This window comes from Berghia stephanieae, chromosome 3, assembly GCF_034508935.2.
Source record: "Berghia stephanieae isolate SIO BIC M18660-M18661 chromosome 3, UCSD_Bste_1.3, whole genome shotgun sequence".
Classification (NCBI taxonomy): Eukaryota; Metazoa; Mollusca; class Gastropoda; order Nudibranchia; family Aeolidiidae; genus Berghia; species Berghia stephanieae.
In genome coordinates, this window is record NC_088362.1 from 102325938 (window position 1) to 102336762 (window position 10825).

Here is a 10825-nt window from a genome sequence, read left to right on the forward strand (position 1 = left end):
ACCTGTATAGATAAGACCTCGTATGCGCTCGGCTAAGAAGCTCACAACATTGCCATCCGTGGGTATAACGGACAAACACACAAAACTACGTGTAACCTTGAACGTTTATAGTCTGGTTAATACAGTTAAGTGAAAATTACTCATAAACGGGGATGGCAAAAAGCAATAACAAAGACCCGAGTGACGTCATCTTCATATTATCTCTTAAGGAGGAGAAGACCACGCGAGGCCATTACGGAGTTAGACGTCGGCTGAAAAAATTGGTTGTCTTTTATCTTAGAGTTAGCTTTTTCTTTTTTTTTTTTAAAATGCATTTATTTATTTATCTATCTATATATTTCTGTACTTATTCATCATCCACCGTGGCTTGTGCTCTTGAGCACGTTGCCGATCAGCTGTCTCCACGAATCACGATCCTCTGCGGTGCGCATGAAATCTGTGTTGCTTTTAAAATCACATTTGGCCAATCTTAGGTTATTTAAATAAGTCATTCTTTGTCTTCCTCTAGCTCTCTTTCCTTCGATCATCCCAGAAGTTACCAACTTTTCTATTCCGTCTCTACTCCACACGACATGTCCCAGAAACCGTAACTGCCTCTTTCTGATGGTATCGATCAATATTCTTCCTTTTCTCACCTTCTCCAACACTTCCTCGTTCGTACACCTATCTGTCCATGATAGACTCAAAATTATTCTATACACCCATATCTCAACTGCCTCTACTTATTAATCACTTATTAATGCAAGGCAAATAAAAACCTGTATAATCAATGAATGTGAAAGGACGAGAACACACGCATGGCCATTACGGAATGTTAGACAAAATTGGTTGTCTTTTTTCTTCGAGTTAGCTTTTTCTTTTTTTAAAAATGTTACTCTGTATTAATTTATCTATTTATTTATTTCTTTATCTATTTATATATCTATTTATTTACGTACTTATATATCATTTATTAATGCAAGGCAAATAAAACCTGTATAATCGATGAATGTGAAAGGACGAGACCACACTCGTGGCCGTTACGGAATGTCAGACGTCGGCTGACAAAATAGGTTGTCTTTCTTCTCCTTGTTAGCTTTTTCTTTTTTTTTAAATGTTACTCTGTATTTATTTATTTATGTATTTATTTATTTATTTATTTATTTATTTATTTATTTATTTATTTATTTATTTATTTATTTATGTATTTATTCATCATTTATTAATGCAAGGCAAATAAAACCTGTATAATCAATGAATGTGAAAGGACGAGACCACACTCGTGGCCATTACGGAACGTTAGACGTCGGCTGACAAAATTGGTTGTCTTTTTTCTTCGAGTTAGCTTTTTCTTTTTTTTTTTTTCAAATGTTACTCTGTATTTATTTATTTATTTATTTATCTATTTATTTGCTTACTTATTCATTATTTGTTAATGCAAGGCAAATGAAACCTGTATAATTAATGAATGTGAAAGGACGAGACCACACTCGTGGCCATTACGGAACTTGTCTGCAATGTGTACGTCCACGTTTTGCATCCTTCCCAAACTGGCCCCGTACCGTGTCAATGTCTTACATTCTTTCATACGTCTCTAGGTATACATCTCCACCGACCATTTATCCTCCTGTCAATCTGCCAAGACTAGAAGATACATCTTTCTCCACACGCCACGTGACAGAACTGCACCGACGTGCCAACCCTCTATTTTTAACGTTATTTTTGAAATCTATTGACAATGGTGTTGCTCCTGCAATAAACTAAAGTGTTGTTTTCATATTTGTTGCTCCGTTGCACATGTTTTGGTATCTATTATTGTTTGCTTCTCAATCGACATCATCATCATCATCATCATCATCATCATCATCATCATCATCATCATCATCATCATCATCATCATCGTCGTCGTCATCACTAACATATCACCGTTATTGTGATGCATCGACAACTTCATTATAAGAATTGGCTTCAACAGTCATATCGTCACTTCCCTCGTCATGACGCATAGTGACTTAGTAACTGGCTCTAAACTATCGGAGCAATGGCGGACGCCCTTACGAAATATTATTTCTCCGACGAGCATAAAAGTGTATCCAGAGGATAAAAACATTATAAATATAATCATATTTTGACTTTTATACATTCTGATCACATGGCATATGAAAAGTTCTAGCCAGCATGAAGAATAAAAATTAAAAATTTTCTTTATTTAGAACCACGCTGCTCGCCGTTGCTGGGCGACGTGACATCAGACTATTTTCTATATTTGTTACGGTTGGCATCTCTGATCTGAGTTAAATAGACAGACTTTCATGTAGGTTGCAATGAACACTCTTTCTCCTTCGTCCTATCTCCTGTCAGTGTTGTCATTGGTAAATGACTTGCAAGCACGCAATCATTACAACCGTTACACACATCAACATTGCCAGCCCAGTAAAGCAAAATAGTATGGGAATGTGATTATGTCAAGGATGTTAACACCGGTTTTCAGTCCATCTGTTGACACCACACACGTTAGACTGGTCCGTTCGACAGCTTAGGCCCAATGGAAATCATTTGGTCTGCAATACGATTTAATAGTCTGACGTCACGTCCGCCAAGCAACGAGCAGCTTGATTCTAAGCAAAGAAAACCGGTACTTTTTTTTCTTCATGCTGATCAGAATTTTTTCATTTGTCATATGATCTGAATGTATAGAAGACAAAACATGATCAGATTGATAATGTTTTTCTCCTCTGGATAAAAGTTTATGCTCGTCGGTGAAGTATTTCATAAGGGCGTTCGCCATTGTTTCGATAGTTTAGAACCAGTCACTAAATTACTATTCGTCATTACGAGGGAAGTGATGTCACCACTGTTGAAGCCTATTCTCAAAGAGGAAAACCGAACTTGGCTGAGAAGAGATTTGTTTACACCTTTGACTTTTTTATTTTAATTTGCATGTTGGTGACACTCCTCTTGTGTCTACCGTAATCCCATGCACTATAACATCATGTGCTTTGCATGTTGGTGTCACTCCTCTTGTGTCTACCGTAATCCCATGCACTATAACATCATGTGCTTTGCGTGTTGGTGACACTCCTCTTGTGTCTACCGTAATCCCATGCACTATAACACCATGTGCTTTGCATGTTGGTGACACTCCTCTTGTGTCTACCGTAATCCCATGCACTATAACATCATGTGCTTTGCATGTTGGTGACACTCCTCTTGTGTCTACCGTAATCCCATGCACTATAACATCATGTGCTTTGCATGTTGGTGACACTCCTCTTGTGTCTACCTAATCCCATGCACTATAACATCATGTGCTTTGCATATTGCGCTGCCGCAATTTTACACCTGCTATGGATCAGAAAGCTGACAGCAAACGTACGTAGTTAAGAAATTCACCGGCTTCTAAACCTGACTAAAATTGGCATTCTAACTGGCGTTCCTCCTGCTCCGAACGGACCGTGGCCTTCGTAAAGTTATGGCCTGATACTGACCAACAAATGGCGTCAAAATGCCAGTCTTTTGCCACAAAAGAAAACCAATCGTGAGTTGTATTCAATAGTTCAACCAATGAAATAACTTGTTTCCATGAGCTCTACTAACGACAACTCACTAGGCGATGCAAAAACCAAATAATGACGTCAAACTGCCAGTCCTTTTGGATTTTAGTATCAGGCTATAACATAACGATGGCTACGAACGGACACGCATTCAAGTCAAAGGCAATGAAATCAAAGACAAAGACCCACCTTTGCATCGTCGATCCGCAGTCCGCAGTCCTCAGTAATAAGACAACTCCTGTATTTCCAACCATTGTAGGATGGGACTTGACTGATCCTATGCCATGGCCTGTTTGTAGCCTTTAACTTAAGGAGTCCTGTACTTTTATATTTGTGCTTTAACTTAGCGCAATAAAGGGAATGAGATTAGCGGAAGAGTAGCGTCCATTGATTGGAAGTCACGAGCGGAAAAGTTATTAGAGAGAGAACGTCATGTTGGTTGTGCGGCATGAGGGACTTCAACGAAAGCGAGGATGAGAGAGACGCATGCGCAAAACCATTTTGACGTTCTCTCTGTAAGGTGACGTCTAATCAAGGGAAGCTACTCTTCCGCTAATCTCATTCCTATATCCAAGTAAGTTCTCCAAAGCTCTTTATGTTCCCCAGCCAATGTCAACAGTAAACGCGTAATACGAGACATGATGTCTGTAATCCTCTTTTACAAATTTTGTTTCGGCAAAGATGTTGCTGTTACTGGCAAGATACCAAAGTATTTGGGATTGGGTTTTTGTTTGTTTTTTTTCGTGTATTTTCTTTCTTGTTTAGTCTGGCACCGTTTTATACATACTTGTTCAGGTCTTTATTTTACACCGGTGCCCGCTCCCTAAATTGTCAAGATAAGTGGTCCAAGTAACCCTTGATGGCCCAAATAGCCCATATTACAATACTTCTGGTTTGAGTTGAGATTGTGTGTGCGTGTGAGGAAAGAGAGAGAGAGAGAGAGAGAGAGAGAGAGAGAGAGAGAGAGAGAGAGACCTAAACCATTAAAATTATTGGGTGGCTATTAACCTCCCCGCTGATTGGCTCAGCCATATCCGAGTTGATATCAATAATTTAACAGTCCCTGTAACCGTTCCCTGTTAGCTCTTTTCTCTGCCATTCCTACCTCGCTGTCTTCATTTAATTCGTTGTCTCGAACCTGCAATATTGTTTATCAGAGGAAAATTCAAGCACACCAATGGCGTGTTGGCTTGGATTCGGTTAGTCATTCTTAAAACCAAATCAATTTATCCATTGGTTCGCTCTTCAAACTTATGACAAGTTTGAACTTTTCACGACTAATTCAAGCCTCTGATGCCCCCCCCTCCCCCTCAAACACACACACACACACACACACATACACACACACACACACACACACACACACACGACGATGTCTGCAGAAAAGTGACAAAATCAATCCTTTCATCTCGGCTAGAAGATTACTTATTCAAATAACGATAGATTGAAATGACCATTTCATCAACTTCTTTATGACTAGTTGGTTGTCATTCATTCGTACAAATTTGAGGTAAAAATTTTCTGACCAAATTTTATTTAAAATGTATTTTGTGATTGTAGGTAGCTGTTGTTATCTTTGATTTGTTAAGTTTTATCTTTTATTTTGAATTTTTGTTTTGTTTTGGGTTGTTTGTTTTTTTGTTTTTTTGTTTTTTTTTTTTGTTAGTTTTTTTTTTTGTTTTGTTGTTGTTGTTGTTATTTTATTATTGTTTTTTTTTTTTTTGTTAGTTTTTGTTTTTTTTTTGTTTTTGTTAGTTTTTTTTTTTGTTTTGTTGTTGTTGTTGTTGTTGTTGTTGTTATTGTTGTTGTTGTTGAATTTATTATTATTATTTTTTTTTGTGGTTGAGGCAATTCGACTTTTCATGATATTATTAAAAAATGTAAAAACACTTGATAAAAAGCACGCCCAGTACCCATTGTTTGCGGTAGATTGCGTTGCGCTTGTCATTGATTATCAACAATCCAAAAAAAAAAATAAATAAATAAATAAGGATTGATCGTACTTGTTATCTAAATTCTTTATTTACTTTTCCTGGAACTGGCTGTCAGACTTACAATCAATACCTGGAGCAAGTTTTTGGTTCCTTGTTCGTTTTATTTTGGTTTTAATTTTGTTTCACAATTGATTGAACCTTCTACTCAATTATTGTTTTATTTTTAACTTCAAGTTCAGCTAAATTTAAATATCACGCCAAAACCAAACACCGTCCATTTGTTTAGATGTAAGATAATTGACTCTTGTTTACTTGGTGTAAATACAAATTCATTATATTATATAATCGTCAATAAGAAAGAAAAGTTTTGATCGATCTAAGGCTAATTTCAAGGCAAACCCGATATACTCAAGAATATCAGGAAAATCAGGGCACCCATCCCTCTTTGTTTACAAAATTTGGAGTAATTTGTAACCTTATGGTGTTGCTAAAAGTATACCGAAGATCTATAATTATTACAAAACAACCTTAGTGGTAATAATAGAAAAAGTATTTGTGAATTTATCAAAAACAACCTTAGTGGTAATAATAGAAAAATTATTTTTGAATCTATCAAAAACAACCTTAGTGGTAATAATAGAAAAATTATTTGTGAATCTATCAGAAACAAACTTAGTGGTAATAATAGAAAAATTATTTGTAAATCTATCAAAAACAACCTTAGTGGTAATAATAGAAAAATTATTTGTCAATCTATCAAGAACAACCTTAGTGGTAATAATAGAAAAATTATTTGTGACTCTATCAAAAACAACCTTAGTGGTAATAATAGAAAAATTATTTTTGAATCTATCAAAAACAACCTTAGTGGTAATAATAGAAAAATTATTTGTGAATCTATCAGAAACAAACTTAGTGGTAATAATAGAAAAATTATTTGTAAATCTATCAAAAATAACCTTAGTGGTAATAATAGAAAAATTATTTGTGACTCTATCAAAAACAACCTTAGTGGTAATAATAGAAATATTATTTGTGAATCTATCAAAGACAACCTTAGTGGTAATAATAGAAATATTATTTGTGAATCTATCAAAAACAATCTTAGTGGTAATAATAGAAAAATTATTTGTGAATCTATCAAAAACAACCTTAGTGGTAATAATAGAAAAATTATTTGTGACTCTATCAAAAACAACCTTAGTGGTAATAATAGAAATATTATTTGTGAATCTATCAAAGACAACCTTAGTGGTAATAATAGAAATATTATTTGTGAATCTATCAAAAACAATCTTAGTGGTAATAATGAAAAATTATTTGTGAATCTATCAAAAGCAACCTTAGTGGTAATAATAGAAAAATTATTTGTGAATCTATCAAAAACAACCTTAGTGGTAATAATAGAAAAATTATTTGTGAATCTATCAAAAGCAACCTTAGTGGTAATAATAGAAAAATTATTTGTGAATCTATCAAAAACAACCTTAGTGGTAATAATAGACAAATTATTTGTGAATGTATCAATAACAAACTTAGTGGTATCTAATAATAGAAAAATTATTTGTGAATCTATCAAAAACAACCTTAGTGGTAGTAAAAGAAAAATTATTTGTGAATCTATCAAAAACAACCTTTGTAGTAATAATAGAAAAATTATTTGTGAATCTATCAAAAACAACCTTAGTGGTATCTAATAATAGAAAAATTATTTGTGAATCTATCAAAAACGTGAGAAGCATGTCGTTTCCTGATTTCCCACCATTACGTTGTCACAGAAATCCTCACACCATCCAGGCGACATATTATCGTTGTCTTCAACCATGTCGTCAATCCGCCATTCATTCATTGAGGAATATCTTCCTACACACAAACGTTACATGACAGACAGCACCACGACAGACAACAATGTGGTTTATGTGTTTCGTGCCCCCTCCATCTCAGTTTACATCAGAGTTACGAGCTACGTGCACTTATAAGCAGGTCTGATTACCGAACGCAACTATGGGCTTGATTTAACATTGTTGTAATGAACGATATTTATGGGTTGATTTGAAAGTATTTCCATTACAACAATGAGCCCATGAACACTCGGGTTATCAGACCTGCAAATAAGGATACGTCGGCTTAAGGACATGTCTTACAATCCCTTTATCTATTAATATTATTATTAATTGCGAAAGTTGAGACACCGTTGTGACCAATCGTCTCAAAACGGTATTTTGTCGAGCTGAACCCGATGCTTGAAGATAAATTTTAACTTTCTCCTAACTCAACATATTCCGGATTTTCCCAGAAAGGCCATGTCTTACCAACATAAAAATTGATATTTTAAACTCTAACTCAAAAGAAAATAAATACATGATACATCCACATCATGTTTTTCAGCAAAACGCGATCATTTAACTATGACAAATTAGTTTCATAAAATGTTGTACAGATGAAATGTAATTGATAATATCGTAACAGGCGTTACGATTATCCTGTCATTGGTAAGGAGAGAGTTAATGTTAACTTATAAAAATTAAGCTAAAGTTTATCATAATGAAGAATAAACTTAAAAGATAGAACGGAATTGACGTCGCTCAGCTCTTTGATATTGTTTTTAGCCAGCCAATTTAATGAGATGTTCTCACATAATTGCATTAATCGGACTATAAACGTACATTCTTTTGTACGAGGGTACATTACATCCGGCTAGCGGATGCAGATTACACAGTCTATGGGCGGATGTAATGAGTGCGGCTATGTGGTCTAGTGGCATGGCACTCGCTTTCGGATCGGAAGGTCCTGGGTTCGAGCCTCGTGATCGGCGCATAGTTGAGTCCTTGGAAAAGGCTCTTTACTCACATTCTCTCAACGTACTCAGGTGTAAAATGAGTACCTGGCCGTTAACAGCGTTGTCTTTGTCAGAAAAATTGTAATATCGCGTAACAGGCGTCATGTCCGGTCCTACATGTAAATGTTGCTGTTGACCAGGGACCCATTGTAAAGCGCTTTGAGCAAATTTAGTGGATATTGCGCTATATAAAGCTCAATTTTTTTAATGTTATCTGATCCATAATATAGCATCAATATGATTCTTTAACCCTTGCGTTGGAAATTCCAAACGAGCTCCCAATGGGGAATCAGTTCTAAATTTCAATTGCAATATTTCAAGAACACTTTTATAAAAAACCCTCCAGTAACCTCACCTCAAGATCGCGCATTGGGAGTTTGTTCGAAACTCCAAACTCAGTTTAACAAAACTGTACCTATCGGATTCAATAGTCTGATGTCACGTCGCCCAGCATCGAGCAGCTTGGTTCTAAACAAAGAAAATCGGTACTTTTTATTCTCCATGCTGGCTAGACCTTTTTCATGTGTCATGTGATCAGAATGTGTAAAAGTCAAAACATGATCAGATTTATAATGTTTTTTCTCCTCCGGACACACATTTATGCTCGTTAGAGAAGTATTTCAAAAGAGCATCCGCCATTGTTCCGACAGTTTAGAGCCAGTTGCTAAGTTACTATGCGTCATTACGAGGGAAGTGACGTGAAGACCATTGAAGGCTATTAGGATAATGGTTAAAACTCTTTCGAGTTCCCCGTGATTGAATATCGAGCAAATTTGTTAGATTTTCCCTTCATACGACCTCGAGAAAGTTAGAGACATAATATTGTAGATGTGCGGCTATGTGATCTTATTGTATTTGTTTGTTTGTTTGTTTTTAAGGGTTTTACGGCGCTTGCAACACATTTAGGTTATATCAGCGCCAGTAAAAAGGAAGAAAATGGGCTAGTAAAACGTTCTAGAATTACAATTAAAGCACCCAAGAGAAAGTAAGACAAAGGGGAATGGGAACAAATAGGGATCAGATGTAGATTCCAAGAGCATACCACCAATGTACTTAGTTTGAGATCACCTATGGCTCATCCGGACACAAGCACAAAATCCAACAAAGAGGAACACACTCAAATGCTTACATTATACATTAAAAATAACAAATATAATAACACATAACAGAGAGATGATTTACAAGGAAAAAAATATAATCTCCCAAAACAAAAACTATGCATGTGACTGTTTCCCTCTCAGCCAGGACTCCGACGAGGGCCCGGAAAAAAAACCAAGTAATCTCATTCCAAGACAAAGACAGAAAGCTTGTTGGATAAGATATAAGGGGATAGAAGACACAGTATGTACCTCCCTGCCCGCTATGGGAAGTCAGGATCCCCACCCAGATCTTATGGTATGACATTCGCCCCAACAACCGGTCCAATATGTCCACGCTGTGGGCAAGAACCCGAGACGGCAGAGCATCTAGTCGAAAGGTGTGTTGTGACGATGCTACCCGGCGGGTTCGCGACGGTGCACGAATGCGGACCGGACTTTGCTGATTGGGTCGATCGTCATGTGTAGTCGATAGTAGTGTAAACCATAAGAGGCTGCTGCCTTTGGGCGAGTGCTCTACCAACTGAGCTATCGGAACCCCCTTTTTGTCACTTTAAGAATTAGTATTTATTCTCTTCAGTAGAATAATATTTTTTAAAAAAAGCTTAAGACAAGTCTCTTCTTGGTCACTACCAATTGATCTTTTGCAAGGAAATCATCTCGATATAATACAGGTTTTAAAGAGGCAAGTGATGAAGCGAATTTCTTATAGTATTTCAAAGTGTTGTCGAATATATAAATCATGTAACATTTTATCAAAATGCATTGCTTTCATGTGGCCTCGTGGCCTAATGGATAAGGCGTCTGACTTCGGATCAGAAGATTGCGAGTTCGAATCTCGTCGGGGTCGATTCGTTTTTGATTCTTTTTTTTTTTTCACTCTCCACGTGTGGGATTTGTTCAGCTGAGAAAATTTGATGAATGGAGAGGAACTTTTTGTAGTTTCTTTTCCTTTATTTATTTATTTTTTTTTCGTTTTAAATTATACATAATGAAAGTGAACACCTACCAACCATAATTCTAATTCTCTATGCTCATAATCTGAAGTAAAGTAGTCCCCGAGAGCCATTGGACCCATAGAGCCGGATTTATCCCGGTTTCAAAAGCGTAAAACGGACAATAGCAATTGCTTGTTATCCTTTGGATAGCACGCTAGTCCCCGAAATCGTTGTTTGTATTTCTAATTGTATAAAACAGTCTGCCAATTTGCATTGACGTGTTAGTGAGTTTGTACAAGTGATATGCAGTCGATATAATTTGACATATTTTTCTACATAGTAATACGCTTCAACACTCAAGACGTCACTTCCCTCGTAATGACGCATAGTAACTAGCTCTAAACTATCGGAACAATGGCGGACGCCCTTATGAAATACTTCTCTGACGAGCATAAAAGCGTATCCAGGGGGGGGGGGGGACATT

General features: G+C 36.3%; 1 non-coding gene across 1 annotated transcript; it reads left to right on the top strand.

The window, feature by feature from the left end:
• Positions 1-10180: 10180 nt before the first annotated feature.
• Positions 10181-10253, top strand: Trnar-ucg (transfer RNA arginine (anticodon UCG)). Its single transcript has one exon. It is a non-coding gene; the product is annotated as a tRNA-Arg (tRNA).
• The last annotated feature ends 572 nt before the right edge of the window (positions 10254-10825 follow it).